Genomic DNA, 18,057 nt, shown 5'->3' with positions numbered 1-18,057 from the left:
GAGTATATGTCTAAGAATGGAATTGCTAGTTTGAAGGGTATGCATATGTTCAATTTTATGAGATGATGCTGAAATTTTTTCCAAAGTGATTATACCAATTTATACTACCACCACTAATGTATAAGAGAACCTATTAATCCACATGGGCTACAAAACTTGGTGTTGTCAGGCCTCTTCATTTTTAGAAATCTATAGTTATAAAATGGTCTTGATTTGCATTTCCCTGATTTCTCATGAAGCTGAGCTTTTCATATGTTTTGGTCATATGTGATTCCTCTGAAATGACTATTTATGGTTTTCTATTCTCTGAGCCTCAGTATTTTTTTTCCCTTTCATCTGCAAATTCAGATAATAATACAAATCTAGTGGAATTTAACCATATACTCTATGCAAAGCATCTGGTCAGTGTCTGTCACATAGTAGATCTTTAATAGAAATAGGTTTTTTCCCTTCTTTTCTTCTGTTCTGAGATTATCTTCTAGTCTTCTCACACATTTCTGGATCCTTCCTTCTTTCCCTTCCACCTTTACTCCTTTCTTCCTTCCTTCCTTTTTTCATTCCAACCTCAGAGTCCTTCTCTTATATTCCAGCCCAGTGTCTGAGGCTCTGTAACCTACATGGGTCATCCAAGGAACCAAAAGGTGCTTACTGCCTTTTTGGACTTCCAAGAAACCTATCTGAATGGACCACTGCTTCCCCCACCCCTACCACCCCCACTTATTTGGAAGTATGGTCTTCAACCATACTTTGTTGAAGTTTATGCTCAGAGACTTCTGTTTCCTTTTGGATGCTGTGCCTATTCCTCAGGTCGACTCTTCTTTGTCATATCAGCTGTGCGATGCATTTCCCCAAGGCCTCTTATTTCAGTCCCATCCTGTGGGACTTTGGTGTTTTGTGAACACCAAAGTTACCTAAGTCTGGGCTTTGCCAACTTTATTGTGCATGTGAATCACCTGCAGTTTTCTTAAATGCAGGTTCTCATTCAATACATCTGGATGGGCTCTAAGAATCTGCACATCTTAACAAACTCTCAGGTGATGCTGATGCTGCTGGTCTGTGGACCACACTTTGAGGGGCAAAGGTTTAGTTAATTTCTGATTTTAATAATCTGTGAGTAGTAAACATTCACATTCTATTCCTGAGAACACTCTGCTATCTTTTCTCTGTATCCTCTCTGGTTTATTATTAATTCATTCATTTACTTAGTGAATGATTTTTGAGTACTCACAATGTGGCTGGCATTAACCTAGTGAAAGAGACACATCAGTGAACAAAACAGAAAACCCCCTGTCCTTAAGGGACTATCATAGTTTAAGTGTAACTTCTAAATAAAAGCAAATAACATGTATCTTTTATACTACATTTCTTCTGTTCCTCATTTCAGGAAGTGATACTTTAAACTGTTTTTACATGGCAAAGACAAATAGCATTATTCTTTGTTACCCTTGACTCTATATGGTGGTCTCTATTTAATGCTATTTTAAATTTTATTGGATTTAAAAATACTCAAATATTTACAATATTACTTTATTTAGAATGAACAATCTTTTAAAGTTACTAATAGAATAAACCATGAAGAAAAAGTGTGCTAAAACTTTTGCAAAATAAAGTTTTTTTTATAAAGAAAAATTCTATTTCTACATCTCTTCAAGTTTTTTTTCAGATTGATTTCCCCTCATTTATTATCTTGCTTTTTTCTCCACAGGAAGTAATTCTCAATAAACCTTAAAATTCAGGATGTCTTGGTGTGTATTTCTCTCCATAACACACTTCAAGGCAAAGCTTTTGAAGTGGAGCAAACTTCAAAGTTGGACCCGAAGCTTTTGAAGTGGAGCTACCCTCAGAACGGTTTTCAAAACAAGTTATATGCTCATCCTCCCTTGTGCTTCACACATGACAGAGAAGGAATCTGTAGTGACAAATAGCACCTCTACCAAGCCCGAAAGTATTGAAACCAATAAGCACAGTGTCCAAATGGTTTAACTTAAGATTTTGGAGGCAGAAGTAAAAAATAAGTTTAAAAGTATAAAAGGAAGCTTGGAGGGTCTCTTTACTATCTGCAAACACAGTGGATTAAAACAATTGTTTAATTTTCAAGCTTGGTTGGAAGATGTAAGAATGACTGTGAGGTGACTACAAAAATGCAAATTTCAGATCTTTAAATTAACCCATCTCATCAAGCCCAGGCTTATCTATTCTCTTTTTTCTTTATTTTGAAAGTTCAAACTCATAGGGAAGCTTTGGCACCTAAGGATTCAGCTTTCATTTTTTTTAATTAAAAAAAATTTTATTGAAATATAGTTGATTTACAATGTTGTGTTAAAGGTGTACAGCAAAGTGATTCAATTATATATATATATATATATATATATATATATGAACTCAGGTATATATATATATAAAAGAATATACATATTCTTTCTTCACATTCTCTTGCATTATAGGTTATTACAAGATATTGAGTATATGGTAGGTCCTGTTGGTTATCTATTTTATATGTAGTGTGTAAATTTTAATCCCAAACTCCTAATTAATCCCCCTCTCTTCCCCTTTGGTAACCATAAGTTTGTGTTCTATGCCTATGAGTCTATTTCTGTTTTGTAAATAAGCTTATTTGTATCATTTTTTTAGATTCCACATATACGTGATATGATATTTGTCTTTGTCTGACTTACTTCACTCAGTATGACAATCACTAGGTCCATCCATGTTGCTGCAAATGGCATTATTTTGTTCTTTTTTATGGCCGAGTAATATTCCATTGTATATATGTACCACATTTTCTTTATCCATTTATCCATTGATGGACATTTAGGTTACTTCCATGTCCTGGCTATTGTAAGTAGTGCTGCAATGAACATTGGTGTGCACATAACTTTTCAAATTATGGTTTTCTCTGGATATATGCCCAGGAGTAGGATTGCTGGATCATATGGTAGCTCTATTTTTAGTTTTTTAAGGAACCTCCATACTGTTCTCCATAGTGGCTGCACCAGTTTACATTCCCAACAACAGTGTAGAGGGTTCCCTTTTCTCCACACCTTCTCTAGCATTTATTGTTTGTAGACTTTTTGATGATGGCCATTCTGACCATTGTAGTTTTGATTTGCATTTCTCTAATAGTTAGTGATGTTGATCATCTTTTCATGTGCTTTTTGGCCATCTGTATGTCTTCTTTGCAGAAATGTCTATTTAGATCTTCTGTCCATTTTTTGACTGGGTTGTTTGTTTTTTTGATATTGAATTGCATGAGCAGTTTGTATATTTTGGAGATTAATCCCTTGCTGGTCACTTCATTGGCAAATATTTTCTCCCATTCTGTGGGTTGTCTTTTCATTTTATTTATGATTTCCTTTGCTGTGCAAAAGCTTTTAAGTTTAATTAGGTCCCATTTGTTTATTTTTGCTTTTATTTCCTTTAGTCCAGGAGGTGGATCAAAAAAGATCTTGCCGTGATTTATGTCAGAGAGTGTTCTGCCTATATTTTCCTCTAAGAGTTTTATAGTGTCTGGCCTTACATTTAGGTCTTTAATCCATTTTGAGTTTATTTTTGTGTATGGTGTTTGGGAGTGTTCTAATTTCATTCTTTTACATGTAGCTGTCCAGTTTTCACAACACCATTTATTGAAGAGACTGTCTTTTCTCCATTATATATTCTTGCCTCCTTTGTCATAGATTAGGTGACCATAGGGGCATGGGTTTATCTCTGGACTTTCTACCCTGTTCCATTGATTTATGTTTCTGTTTTTGTGCCAGTACCATACTGTCTTGATTACTGTAGCTTTGTAGTATAGTCTGAAGTCAGGGAGCCTGATTCCTTCAGCTCCATTTTTCTTTCTCCAGATTGCTTTGTCTATTTGTGGTCTTTTGTGTTTCCATACAAATTGTAAAATTTTTTGTTCTAGTTCTGTGAAAAATGCCATTGGTAATTTGATAGGGATTGCATTGAATCTGTAGATTGCCTTGGGTAGTATAGTCATATTCACAATATTGATTCTTCCTATCCAAGAACATGGTATATCTTTCCATCTGTTTGTGTCATCTTCGATTTCTTTTGTCATTGTCTTATAGTTTTTGGAGTACAGGTTTTTTGCCTCCTTAGGTAGGTTTATTCCTTGGTGTTTTATTCTTTGTGATGCAATGGTAAATGGGATTGTTTCCTTAATTTCTTCTTCTGATCTTTTGTTGTTAGTGTATACACATGCAGCAGATTTCTGTGCACTAATTTTCTATCCTGCTACTTTACCAAATTCATTGATGAGCTATAGTAGTTTTCTGGCAGCATCTTTAAATACATTTTCTATGCATAGTATCATGTCATCTGCAAAGAGTGACAGTTTTACTTCTTCTTTTCCAAGTTGGGTTCCTTTTATTTCTTTTTCTTCTCTGATTGCTGTGGCTAGCACTTCCAAAACAATGTTGAATAAAAGTGGTGCGAGCAGACATCCTTGTCTTGTTCCTGATCTTAGAGGAAATGCTTTCAGCTTTTCACATCTGAGTATGATGTTAGCTGTGGGTTTGTCATATATGACCTTTATTATGTTGAGGTAGGTTCCTGCTATGCCTACTTTCTGGAGAGTTTTTATCATAAATAGATGTTAAATTTTACCAAAAGCTTTTTCTGCACCTATTGAGATGATCATGTTTTTATTCTTCAATTTGTTAATGTGATGTATCACACTGATTGACTTGCGGACATTGAAAAATCCTTGCATCTCTGGGATAAATCCCACTTGATCATGGTGTATAATCCTTTTAACGTATTGTTGGATTTGGTTTGCTAGTATTTTGTTGAGGATTTTTGCGTTTATGTTCATTAATGATATCGGCCTGTAATTTTTTCTTTCTTTTTTTTCTTTTTGTGGTATCTTTATATTGTTTTGGTATCAGGGTGATGGCAGCCTCATGGAATGAGTTTGGAAGTTCTCCTTCTCCTGCAATTTTTTTGGTAATAGTTTGAGAAGGATGGGTGTTAACTCTTCTCTAAATGTTTGATATAATTCTCCTGTGAAGCCATCTGGTCCTGGACTTTTGTTTGTTGGGAGTTTTTAGAACACAGATCCAATTTCAGTACTCATAGTTGGTCTGTTCATATTTTCTATTTCTTCCTGGTTCAGTCTTGGGAGATTGTATCTTTCTAAGAATATTTCTATTTCTTCTAGGTTGTCCATTTTGTTGGCATATAGTTGCTTGTAGTAGTCTCTTATGGCCCTTTGTATTTCTGTGGTGTCAGTTGTAACTTCTCCTTTTTTATTTCTAATTTTATTGATTTGGGTCCTTCCCCTTTTTTTTTTCCTTGATGAGTCTGGCTAAAGGTTTATCAATTTTGATTATTTTCTCAAAGAACCAGCTTTTAGTTTCATTGATCTTTTCTATTGTTTTCTTCATCTCTAATTCATTTATTTCTGCTCTGATCTTTATGATTTCTTTCCTTCTATTACCTTTGGGTTTTGTTTGTTCTTCATTCTCTAGTTCCTTTAGGTGTAAGGTTAGGTTGTTTATTTGAGATTTTCTTATTTCCTGAGGTAAGATTGCATTGCTATAAACTTCCCTTTTAGAACTGCTTTTGCTGTGTCCCATAGGCTTTGGATCTTCATATTTTTGTTTTCATTTGTTTCTAGTTTTTTTTTTTTCATTTTTTTGATTTCTTCAGTGATCCATTGGTTGTTTAGTTAGCATATTGTTTAGCTTCCATGTGTTTGTGTTTTTTGCAGTTTTCCCTTGTAGTTGATTTCTAATCTCATAATGTTGTAGTTGGAAATGATGCTTGATATGATTTCCATTTTTTAAAATTTATCAAGGCTTGCTTTGTGGTTCAACATTTGATTTATTCTGGAGAATGGTCCATGTACACTTGAGAAGGAATGTGTATTCTGCTGCTTTCAGGTGGAATGCTCTCTAAATGTCAATTAAGTCCTTCTGGTCTAATGTGTCATTTAAGGACTGTGTTTACTTATTGATTTTCTGTTTGGATGATCTGTCCATTGATGTAAGTGGGGTGTTAAAGTCCCCTACTATTACTGTGTTAGTGTTGATTTCTTCTTTTATGTCAGTTAACATTTGCCTTATATATTGAGGTGCTCCTATGTTGGGTGCGTATATATTTAAATTGTTATATCTTCTTCTTGGATGGATCCCTTGGTCATTATGTAGTTCCCTTCTTTGTCTCCTGTAACAGTCTTTGTTTTAAAGTCTATCTGTCTGATATGAGTATTGCTACTCCAACTTTCTTTTGATTTCCGTTTGCATGGAATACCTTTTTCCATCCACTCACTCTCAGTCTTATGTGTCTCTAGATCTGAAGTGGGTCACTTGTAGACAGCATATATATGGTTCTTGTTTTTGTACCCATTCAGCCAGTGTATGTCCTTTGGTTGGAGCATTTAATCCATTTCTACTTAAGGTAATTATTGATATGTATGTTCTTATTGCCATCTTGTTAATTGTTTTGGATTTGTTTTTGTAGGTTTTCCTTTCTTCTTTTGTTCTCTTCTCTTGTGATTTGTGATTTGATGACTTTCTTTAGTGTTGTGTTTGGATTCCTTTTTCTTTTTTGTGTATATATCTATTACAGGTTTTTGGTTTGCAGTTACCATGAGATTTGGATATAGCAGTGTGTGTGTGTACATATATATATGTATACACGCTGTATATATATGTGTGTGTGTGTATATATATATACACACACACACGATTGTTTTAAGTTGCTGATCTCTTAATTTCAAATGCATTTCAAATATCCTGCATTTGTACTCTCCTCCTCTCATGATTACTGGTTTAGATATCATATTTGTGTGTGGATTATTTCTTACCTTTACTGTATGTTTGCTTTACCAGTGAGCTTTCCCATGTTGTAATTCTTTTTTCTAGTTGTGGCTTTTTCTTTCTGCCTAGAGCAGTTCCTTTAGCATTTGTTGTAAAGCCTATTTAGTGATGCTGAATTCTTTTACCTTTTGCTTGTATCTAAAGCTTTTGATTTCTCTGTTGAATCTGAATAAGAGCCTTGCTGGGTAGAGTATTCTTGGTTGTAGGTTTTTCCCTTTCATCACTTGAAATATATCATGCCACTCCCTTCTGGCCTGCAGAGTTTCTGCTGAAAAATCAGCTGATAACCTTATGGGGATTCCCTGGTATGTTATTTGTTACTTTTCCCTCATTGTTTTTAATATTTTTTCTTTATCTTTAATTTTTGTCGGTTTGAGTAGTATGTGCCTCAGCATGTTCCTCCTTGGGTTAATCCTGTATGGGACTCTGAGCTTCCTGGACTTGGGTAACTGTTTTCTTTCCCATGTTATGGAAGTTTTCAGATATTATGTCTTCAAATATTTTCTCAGGCTCTTTCCTTCTCTCTTCTCTTTCTGGGACCCCTATAATGTGAATATTGGTGTGTTTGACTTTGTCCCAGTGGTCTCTAAAACTGTCCTTGTTTCTTTTCATTCCTTTTTCTTTCTTCCGTTCTGCGGCAGTGATTTCCACCACTCTGTCTTCTAGCTCACTTACCTGTTCTTCTGCCTCATTTATTCTGCAGTTGATTCCTTCTAGTGTATTTTTTCATTTCATTTATTGTATTCTTCAACTCTGCTTGGATGTTCTTTATATTTTCTAACTCTTTGTTAAAAACTTCTTGTAACTTCTCACCCCGTGCATCCATTCTTTTCACGAGTTCTTGGGTTATCTTTACGATCATTACTCTGAACTCTTTCTCAGGTCGATTGCCTATCTCCACATCACTTAGTTCTTCTTCTGGGGTTTTATATTGTTCCTTTGTCTGGAACATGTTCCCCTGATGTCTCATTTTGTCTAAATTTCTATTTGTACTTTTATGTATGTGGAAAGTTAATTATGTTTCTTGACATTGGAGAAGTGGCCCTCTGTAGGCGGTGTCCTATGTGTTCCAGCAGTACACTCCTCTTCTGTCACCCAAGGGCCAGGGACCAGCTGGTCACAGAGTAGGTTCTGACCTGTGTTTGTGGACTCGGTTACACAGGCTGTGGGATTTTAGTGTTCTTGCTCTTGGTGTCTGTCCCCTGGTGGGTGAGGCTGGCTTAGAGGCTTATGCAAGCTTCCTAGTGGGAGGGGCTGGTGCCTGCCCATTGGTGGGTGGAGCTGGATCTTGGCCCTCTTGTGGGCAGGGCTGTGTCTAGGGGTATGTCTGGAGGTACTGTGGGCTCAGGAAGTCTTTAGGCAGCCTGTCTGATGATGGGAGGGACTGTGTTCCATCTTGTTTGTTGTTTAGCCTGCTGTGTCCCGGCACTGGGGCCTACAGGCTCTTGGGTGGGCCATGTCTTGGTGCTAATGACCCAGACTTATCTATTCTTAATATGTCTCTGAAATGCAGTCAAATGCCCTTTGAAGTATAATAGAATAATGAAAAGAGATTATCAGAAAAATAAAATAAAAACACCATATCTAGTTCCCTTAAGAAAAAAAGCAAAAATATTGACAGGATAATTGATTGCAATAGTAATAAAAGGTACAAATTGTAACTGTGCACAGTTTCCCTTGTTTTCTAGATAAAGTTGTAACTTTTTAGAGCTTTCTAAACTCTAAATATTTACACTAATCAATGACATGTCAGGCTGTAAAAAGCCTAAAACTCAATGTCTTTTAATTTCTGATTTATTGTCTCCAACTAGGGCTAAAAAATTCAATACAAAGGAAATAGAAAAGCATAAATAATTTAATATTAAATTGTGATAAGAAGATACATTTATGAGACATGAGCATGTATGTTATTTTCATCTGAGCATTACCTGGGAGCAGAATTTTTATATTTTCTCTTATGGTCACATTTTTGGTTTCAATCCTCTCATCTTTCATTTCTAAAAACTACAGTGAAGAAAATATATTTTATTAAAATAATTTGAATTCCTCTAGCTTGTTCATGTTGGTTTCTTAAACAAAAACCTACATATTTATTCATCACCACAATGTGATGTATCAGAAATTTTCACTTTTAGAAGGAAATTATTTCAGACTTTATTTTCCATGGTCAAGTCTTTGTCACAAGTCTCTGTGTTTTATAACTATTGAGTTTTTAATTTCAGGGCTTGTAATTAAAAATTTTCAGTTATCTTGCTAAAGGTGATTGTAGGGCAAATTATTTAATAACCCAAATAATCATAGATAGAGCTTATGCTTAGTTTTAGACTGCATTTGTATTATTCACCTTATTTAAGGCAACATTTTCTTAACTGTTCCACTCGATTTCTTCCTGCAAGTTGGTGGAAGGAAGGAATCTAATGTTAATTAGGTTAACATTAATGTTAATCTAATTCTAATGTTAATATAAGAAGCATACCCTTATGAAATTGACCAACAGGCTGAATCCTGCACATTTTTTCCATTATTCCTTGGAAGTTTATTGAGCTACATGAAGCCAGGGTTGGAGGCTTTACTACTATATAAGCTGTTTAATTTCTCCATCTTCTCCATCCAGAATCTGCATCTTGAACTCTGCCCAGTTGTCTCATAAATGTTTGTGACTGATCACAATCAAAACTAAGTGAAAGAGTGTAAGTAGATCAGCTCATACCAATGTCACACAATGGGAAAAAAAGTGAGTATTTGTGAACTGTCGATGGATCAATGACACCAAATTTCTAAGAGAAGATTATTTTTTTGTATTGCAGTTATCACTGAGTAACAAACAATGCCAAAATTTATTAGCTTAAACAACAATTTTATTTTGTTCAAAATTTTGTAAGTTAGGATTTTGGGAAAGGCTTCACTGGGCAGTTCCTCTCTTCCCTGTGGCATCAACTGGGGTGGCTGTGGCTTGAAGACCTGTTCCCAACATGGCTTTTTCACTCACATAATTGGCTTCTCAGTGCTCCTGGATACCTCTCATTCTCCATATAGCTTCTCACACTCCAGGGCCTCTCCAAGTTACTTGGGCTTATTACATTAGTGGTGCCACAGGAGTGAAACTTCTCAAGTGGTAGCTGGCTTCCCCCAGAGCATTTTAAGAGAGAGCAAAAGCATACCAAGCGGTAAGGCTTCCAATTACTTAGCTTCAAAAGTCCCAGAGCATCATTCCTCTGCATTCTATTGGTCAATCAAGTCTCTTAATCCAGCACAGTTTCAAGGGGAGGAAGGGAATAGATTCTACTTTTCCATGGGGGAATGACATAAAAAATAGATTCCACCGTATGATGGGGGAATGGTATCAGGAGGGAAAAAATTAATGGCAGCTATCTGGAAATAAACTATCACAAAGACTATTCTTTGTATGGTACATGAATTAACTGTTGCAAGACTTTGGGGGCCATAGTCTCTCACTATATATTAAACAGTTTACATGGCTTCAGAATGGGTGAGCTCCTTGGGGGAGGGTTTCTCTGGGGGCTCAATTCCCCTTTATTTTGAAAAACACAAAAATTCCCTTTGCAAGGATGTAAATGGAAGCAAAAATATTTCAAATAAACTTAAATCACCATAGTAACTTCAGCATAATTGGTTTTTGTTCATTACACTTTCATTAATAAAATATGTTCTTGAAATTATATTATCGGGTGGTAATCATTTCATTAACAAAACATAACTACTTCTGAAGTTGACTCCTTAAACTACTTATTAAGACTATTAATGTTTGAACACAAAATTTCATCATTAACACCTGCTAAATGTCTTTGATGTTAAATACTAGGAGTTTCCCAATATTATTCTGCCTGATATCTATGTCACGAATAGTGAAAGTTGTCCTATTTTTAAGAAATCAGCGGAGGGGAAAAAAAGGGAAAAAAATTAAATACAAACAAGTATTTTCCCCTACTTTTTAAACTGTAGCATCAAGAGTTCCTGAAACATAATTACAACTTAATCTACATCTAAAAGTTCTTGACAAATTTAAACAATTTTAATTCCCCAGGAAAAGAGTATTTAATGGCTGGAAAAGATCGGAGGGCGCAGCACTGGAAGAAGTGCTGGAGCCCGGAAACAGGAAGAACTCTGAAGAGGCCAGACTTTTGGTTCAATACTTCCTGTCTTGGGCTACATGTACCATGATGAGCCTGAAGGACAGTCTCCAAATAAGCTTCTGTTGTGAAGCAGAAGGGGAAACAGGGCTCTCCCTTTACTGTTAGAAGCCAGGCCTCTGCAACGCATGTTACACATATTATCACATTTTAAAGCTGCAGTTTCCTAAGTTCGTATTATCCGCATTTCACTGGTAAGAAAACAGGCTTATTGAATTTGAGTCACTTGCCCAAGCTGGCGTGGCTAAATGTGGTCTGAGGTCTGTTGCTCTCCATTTACTCTGCTGTTTACAACATACATGAACAATCACGATTATCTCAACTCACCACCCCCATCTGTGAAGACAAACGGTTACAATGTAATTTTATAAATAGATGGGGAAACTAAGGCTCAGCCAGATTTTTACTTTTCATGCAGGAAAAAAAAAAAAAAATGTCAGAGTGACCTGCACAAAACAAAACCAGAAAACAGAGATGGCAGGACTCAAACATGTTTCTATTGCCACCTCTTTCCGCAACACTGAGGCTCACAAGAGTCGACTCCTGTTCCCTGGTTTCCGAACTCTACATTATTAAATGCTAAAATTTATTCATTCATTTGCTCATATCAACAAATATTTATTTAGTGCATAATATTTACGAGGTTAAAATATTTAAGGGAGTTGAAATATTTAAGATGCCTCTCCCTAATTCTTGTATCCAGAGAATTAAAAAGAAACTGTGCATTTCATACTTTCTTTTTTGAAATAAACAAAACCCCAAATGCTCAAGGTAGCACCTGAATTGGTTTTCATTTTATTTTTAAATTTTTATGTCAGGTCTGGGGTAAGGTGGACCAAATTTGAGGGAAAACCATTGACCTGCAGTCAGCTGAGACATGACTTAGTTAATTTTGTGGGCAAATTGCCTTTCTGACTAAGGAAAAGTCAAGGCCTGAGCATGTCTGTGGCCAGAATGATCTCTTTGTCTCCTGGAGGACATGGCCTTGCCTTTCCTAAAGCAAGCAATAAATTCAAGTCGAAAAAGAACTTTAAGGGAAAAGCTTTCTTTACACTTGTATGGAAGTTGATGTGGAAATGAGAGGTGTAATATAATATGAAGAGAAAAAAAATACTTGGGAAAAAGGCTGTCTTATTTCTCAATCTTTTCCAAGTTTTTAGATATTTCAGATATACCTTGAATTTTTACTTGTAAAACTAAGACACATATGACAATACTTAAATCTTAAGGCCCAGGTTACCATTCTTTTACAGCTCTGCTACGATTCTGAGGGGAAGTGTTTGGGGTCGGGGTGCACGTTGGGGCAGAAGGTTTAACATTAATGTTTTATTAATGTTAAATAGAACTAAGATACATCTACACAATAGAAATGGTATTTTTGGAAAAAATGACATGGAAAGTGCTCATGACATAATGAAAACTAAAACATCAGAAGACAATATTACATTACAGACTGAGACCACAGACTAGAAAAAAAAGACTGGAAAGAAAAAAAAATACTACCTGTGTTATCTCAGGGTGGGGATGTTTACTGTGATTTTAATTTTTTCCTAGTACTTCCCTGTGTTTCTAAACTTTCTGTGGGGATCATGTATTAATAGTGACTTTAATAGTCAGAAAAAAGATGCATTAGGAAAAGTAAAGTTGTCAAGTCAAGTCTTTGGGCTTGAAACACTAAATTTCCATTATGTTCAGATCTAGTTAAAATTTGACCTCACAAATCTTCTTTGTCTCACTGGTTTGTTATTCCTTTATCCCATTAATGAATTCTGTGTATTCATAGAGTATTACCCAAGAGGAGATGGAAACTGATGAGACATTTTAAGTAACAACCCCAAAGAGAGGAAAGCAAAGAAAAGGAAGAACAAATAGTAAAATCAGAGGAATAACCAGGGCAAAGATTCAGGATTCTTGCTTTCCATTTCAGCATAAATCACCAACTAGATTTTCTTGAAATTTTAATTTATTCTTTCCTCACTTTCCTCTTCCTTTTCCTAATCTTCTCTTCTCCTTCCTTTCTTATATACTTCCCTTTTCTTCTCTTTCAAACCTCTGCTTTTTTGGATAATGGTAATAATTATAGCTACCTATTATGTGTACTGCAAGGTAAGTTTTTAAGGGCAGGACCTGGGTTCAAATCTAGGTCCTCCTGACTCCCTAACTCCATATCATGTTGTCTCCTATTGAGATCCAAAGGAAGAAACTAATGTTTGATTTTTTCCTGTTAAAGTGCAAATTGCAAAAATGCTTGTGATGTTTCCATGTCGTTTTGATTTGCTTTCAAACAAAAGAAAACCAAACCCAAAGTAATCATATCTTCCAGGTTTTCCAATGTCAAATGGCATTGCAATATGTGAAACAAAGATTCAGAAATAATCTTCACAATCAGAACAAATACAAGCTAGAGAAGCCAAATGCAAAAGCTGTTGAAAACAAAGGACTGACCATAAGCCACAGAACATTTACCTTCATGTTTCTAAATAGCTCTCATTCATTATACACTTAGATATAATTCTCATCTTCAGCTGAATTTAAAATAGGATAAATTTCCCACTTGTTAGGCTAGCAGTGTTGAATCAAAAAGCAATTTATATTTTGTTTAAAAGATAAAGGTGCTTTAAGGCTTCCCTGTACAAATGTGGCAGAGATTCAGCATCAACAATTCCTCCCCACCATCTTGACAATGTTTGTTTCTTCAGTAAATTGCAAACAAATTAGCAACTTTTCTTGTTATGTTAGTATTTTGGCAATGATGACTGTCATTCACTGTGGATCTAATCTTTTGAAAGTCTTTCCATCAAGATTTCTGGAGAAAATAAATTGTGTTAGTTATTACAAAGCTTAATTAGAACTATTTTTGTCTAATAAGTGCTCTTTAAAAATAACTTACGAACGTGAAATTCACATAACATAAAAAGAATCATTTTAAAGTGCACAATTTGGTGGCATTTAGCACAATCACAATGTTGTGAAACCACCACCTCTAACTAGTTCCAAAACATTCCCACCACTCCAGAGTAAAACCCCTATCCATTAAACAGTTTCTCCCCATTCCTTCCTCTCCCCAGCCTCTGTCAGCCACCATTGTGTTCTATCTCTGGATTTAACTCTTCTGGATATTTCATATAAATGGAATCATACAATATGTGACCCTTTGTGTCTGATTTCTTTCACTCAGTGTTACGTATTCAAGGTTCATCCACACTATAGCATGTATCATATTTCATTCCTTTTTGTTTTCAGCTTTACTGAGGTATAATGGACAAATAAAACTGTAATATATTTAAAGGGTACAACGTGTTGATTTCATATCCATATACATCGTGAAAGAATTCCCACAATCAAGTTAACATGTCCATCACCTCCATCACGTTATATATTTATCTTTTTTGTGTGTGCTTGTGAGAACACTTAAGATCTACTCTCTTAGCAAATTTCAAAATATACAGTACAGTCTAATCAACTATAGTCACCATGCTATACATTAGACCCACAGAACTTATTCACTTTATAACAAAGTTTGTACTCTTTACCGGTCTCTTCTCATTTCCCTCACCCCCCCCAACACCTGGCAACCACCATTCTACTCTGCTTCTTTTGATTTTTTTTTTGAATAAAAATGCTTTACTGTACAAATCCCACACAGATCCCAGGCCCGGGGCCAAGTCCACATCCCCAGCTTGGCTTTGGCTTCGAGCCTGCTCTGTGGTCCCCAGATTCTCCTGTGGAGCGCGCAGGCGTCCTACAGCATGCTGTGTGTGGGGTGGGCCTCTCTGGGCTGTGGGCACTCAGGCACTGTGGCAGCCCCAATCTGAAGACAGGTGGGGTGGAGCAAAGTCCCCACCTGCCCAGGTTTAGAAGGCACATTGGGCCACATGGTTCTTCCTGCTGGGGAACGCGTGGTAGATGGTGAGAGGGAATATGACAACAGCGCTGAAAAGGGAGCCCACCTGGATGGCCAGGCCTGCGGCCAGCAGTGACAACTCCCCCCTTCCCCATCCCCCCCGTGCAGCAGGGAGCTGGCAGCCGCCTTCACGTATGAGAACATATCCAGACACAGAATCTACAACACCACCACGAGGACCACCCCTGCAGAGGTGCCCACCAGGGGTGGGCAGGGGCTCAGGGTTGCCAGCACCATCAGGCAGGCCCCGAAGAGCATGCCCAGCAGAGAGAGACTGCCCAGCCTTGCCAGGGACCTGCACAGAACGCCCATGGTCAGGAAGCAGGTGAGGCGGCACTGCCCAGCGCCACGGCCAAGTGGTAGGCCAGGTGTCCGTAGGGCGAGCAGAACCAGCTCTGCACAACAGGCAACCCATCGTTGGTCAGAGCGTTGGTGGTGGCCAGCAGGCCCAGCAGACAGGCACCACCGATGGGCTGCAGGGTCTGGGCTGGGGGTGATGCCTGCCACCTGGCTGGGTGGCTCCTTCAGGGCCAGGCCTCTTCCTCCACTCTTGGGGCTCCCATTTGCAGGCCAGGCCCTGGGCCCCTTGTGGGTACAGCTGGCAGTGATAGCAACAGCAGCAGGAGACCCTAGAAGGCGGCAGCAGGATGGGGGCCCGCTCGCCCTTGCCTGGGGCCGGCTGCTGCCACAGAGTCACCACCAGCAGCCGACCCAGGGTGTCCAGCGCCACAAGCACAGAGAGGTAGGAGGGGAGACTCCAACCCTCGGGGAGGTCTTTTACCACCCACAGGCAGCTCCCCCCGGATCCTGTGACGGCAGTCCATGAGCCGTGCCAAAGAGGGCTGCCAGCAGGTGGGCCAGCATCGGGAGGCCCAGCGGGGATGCCGCCATTCAGCCCAAGGCTGGGACATCCAGGACAGGGCCAAGGTCACAGCCAGCTCCTCTGTCCTCACCTAGGGCCAAAGAAGATGCTTCAGGCTCTTCTGGGGACAGAAGACCCCGTCAAGCATCACCACATGGCGAGGCCGTCAGGCAGGGGAGCAGGAAGGCGCCACAGCCCCAGGGGAGGACGATGAAAGAGGCAGGTGGCCTTCGGGTCCGAGCTCCCGACACCACCACCACACTCACCCTCACATCACGGAACAAAGACTCCGGGACAGGATCCGCTCTCAAGCGCCACGCAGAGCTCCGTGGCTTTTGTGAGACCTGGGACCGCCGGGCCGAGTGGGGCCTGGGGGCGTCGCCGCGGCGGGCCCCGCCCCTCGCTGCGTAAGGCGCCGGCGCAGAGCGGTCCAGGGTAGCCGCCCGCCCACCCGCCTGCCCGGGTTCCTGCTCCCTGTCAGGCGCCCGCGCTCCCTGACCCGGCGGCAGGCCTGCCCGCCGAGCTTCGAGGGCGCTGCCTCTCGCCCAGGGTCGCGGCTCCGTCCCAGAACCGGTGGGGCCAGAAAGCGCAGCCAAGCCGGTGTGAGGACTCCCAACTAGCCGTCCTGGACTCAGGGAAGCCCTGGGCCGGCGCGCCCCTGGCATTGCCCAGCGCCCATGTGAGTTTGAGATATATATATATTTTTTGTTTGTTTTTTGTTTTTCTTAAAAGATTCCACTTTTGAGTGATATCATGCCTTGTCAAAAATTAATTGAGCAGGTATCTGTGGGTTTATTTTTGGGGTCTCGTATTCTACTGTTCTGTTCCATCTATGTATCTGGTTTTATGCTAATAGCATACTGTTCTGATTGCTAGAACTTTCTAACATGGTTTGAAATCAGGCCCTGTGATGCCTCCAGCATTGTTCTTTTTCAAGATGGTTTTGTCCATTTGGGGTATTTTGTGGTTCCATACCAATTTTAGAATTGTTTTATCTATTTCTGTGAAAAAAGCTATTGGAATTTTGCTAAGGATTGAGTTGAATCTGTAGATCACTTTGAGTAGTATGGACATTTTAACAGCATTAATTCTTCCTATCCATGAGCACTAAATATCTCTCCATTTATTTGTGTCTTCTTCAATTTCTTTCATCAGCGTTTTATAGTTTTCAGTGTACAGATCTTTCGCTTCCTTGGTTAAATTTATTCCCAAGTATTTTATTTTATTTTTGATGCTATTGTAAATGAGATTGTTTTCTGAATTTCCTTCCCATAGTTTGTTGTTAATATATAAAAAATGCGACTGATTTTTGTATATTGATTTTCTATCCTACCACTTCACTGAATTTATTAGTTTCAAACAGTTTGTTTGTTGTTTTTTTTTTTTTTGGTGGAGACTTTACGGTTTTCCATATATGATATCATTCCATCTGCAAACAGGAACAATTTTACTTCTTCCTGTTTGATTTGGATGCCTTTTAATTCTTTTTCTTGCCTAATTGCTCTTTTGGGCTCCTTGGACCATCCCAGGCAGCACCTAGATGCTAGCTAACCAGGTGCCAGAACTTCAGACAGCAGCTAGTGACATATGCAGTCAAATTTCTCCCAGAAAAAACTGGGAGATGGGCGTTTTTGTCTGCTTCCTCTGTGCTGAGCCTGGGGGGATAGCCATGGGGAGTGCCAGCACACCCATTTAAGAACTGCTCTGTGTGCTATAGATCTTGGGACTATAGCAAGCTCCATTGGCTCTCAGAGGTAACTGATTTGCGGGCCCTTGGGTGGCAGCCTTAAAAGTTGGAGTGCTATATGAGTAGTCCAAATGCTTCAATTCTTAGGAAGAGGCTGGAATCACTCCTGATTGTAAGGGGCTGTGCTGGAGGTGGGGTTTATGGTGAAAGTGTGTTTTAGCCTGTCCCACCTGCTTCGATGTGGATACTTTTTCAGTCACCTGAAGTGTAGGGGTTACTCAACTAGTTTCTGGATTTCTCTCAGAGGGAACTGCTCTGTGTGTAGCTACACATTTGGTCCGTGGAAGGAGGGAAATTCAGGATTGTCCTATGTCTCCATCTTGGTGATACCATTCCAAAATTATCCCTTCATTCCTTTTTGTGGCTAAATAATATTATATTGCATGGTTCTACCAAGTTTTGTTTATTTATTCATTCATTGATGGACATTTGGGCTGATTCCACCTTTTGGCTATTGTGAATAGTGCTGCTCTAATAGGTGTTTTTAAAAATTGTTCTTATCAAAACTGTGTAGGCACATAGTTTTCAGAGTCAAATGGTTTCACAAGGCCTCTTATGAAAAGTAGCAG

The 18,057-nt window shown here is 38.7% G+C and overlaps 1 pseudogene; it reads right to left on the bottom strand.

Annotated features, from left to right (window-relative positions):
• LOC132371090 (uncharacterized) overlaps positions 1-15,703 on the bottom strand; it is a 31,833-nt pseudogene extending 16,130 nt beyond the window's left edge.
• Between the last annotated feature and the right edge of the window lie 2,354 nt (positions 15,704-18,057).

This window comes from Balaenoptera ricei, chromosome 1, assembly GCF_028023285.1.
Source record: "Balaenoptera ricei isolate mBalRic1 chromosome 1, mBalRic1.hap2, whole genome shotgun sequence".
NCBI classification, from domain to species: Eukaryota; Metazoa; Chordata; class Mammalia; order Artiodactyla; family Balaenopteridae; genus Balaenoptera; species Balaenoptera ricei.
Note: the sequence above shows the minus strand (reverse complement) of the source record. Positions and strands in the feature narration are given on the sequence as shown.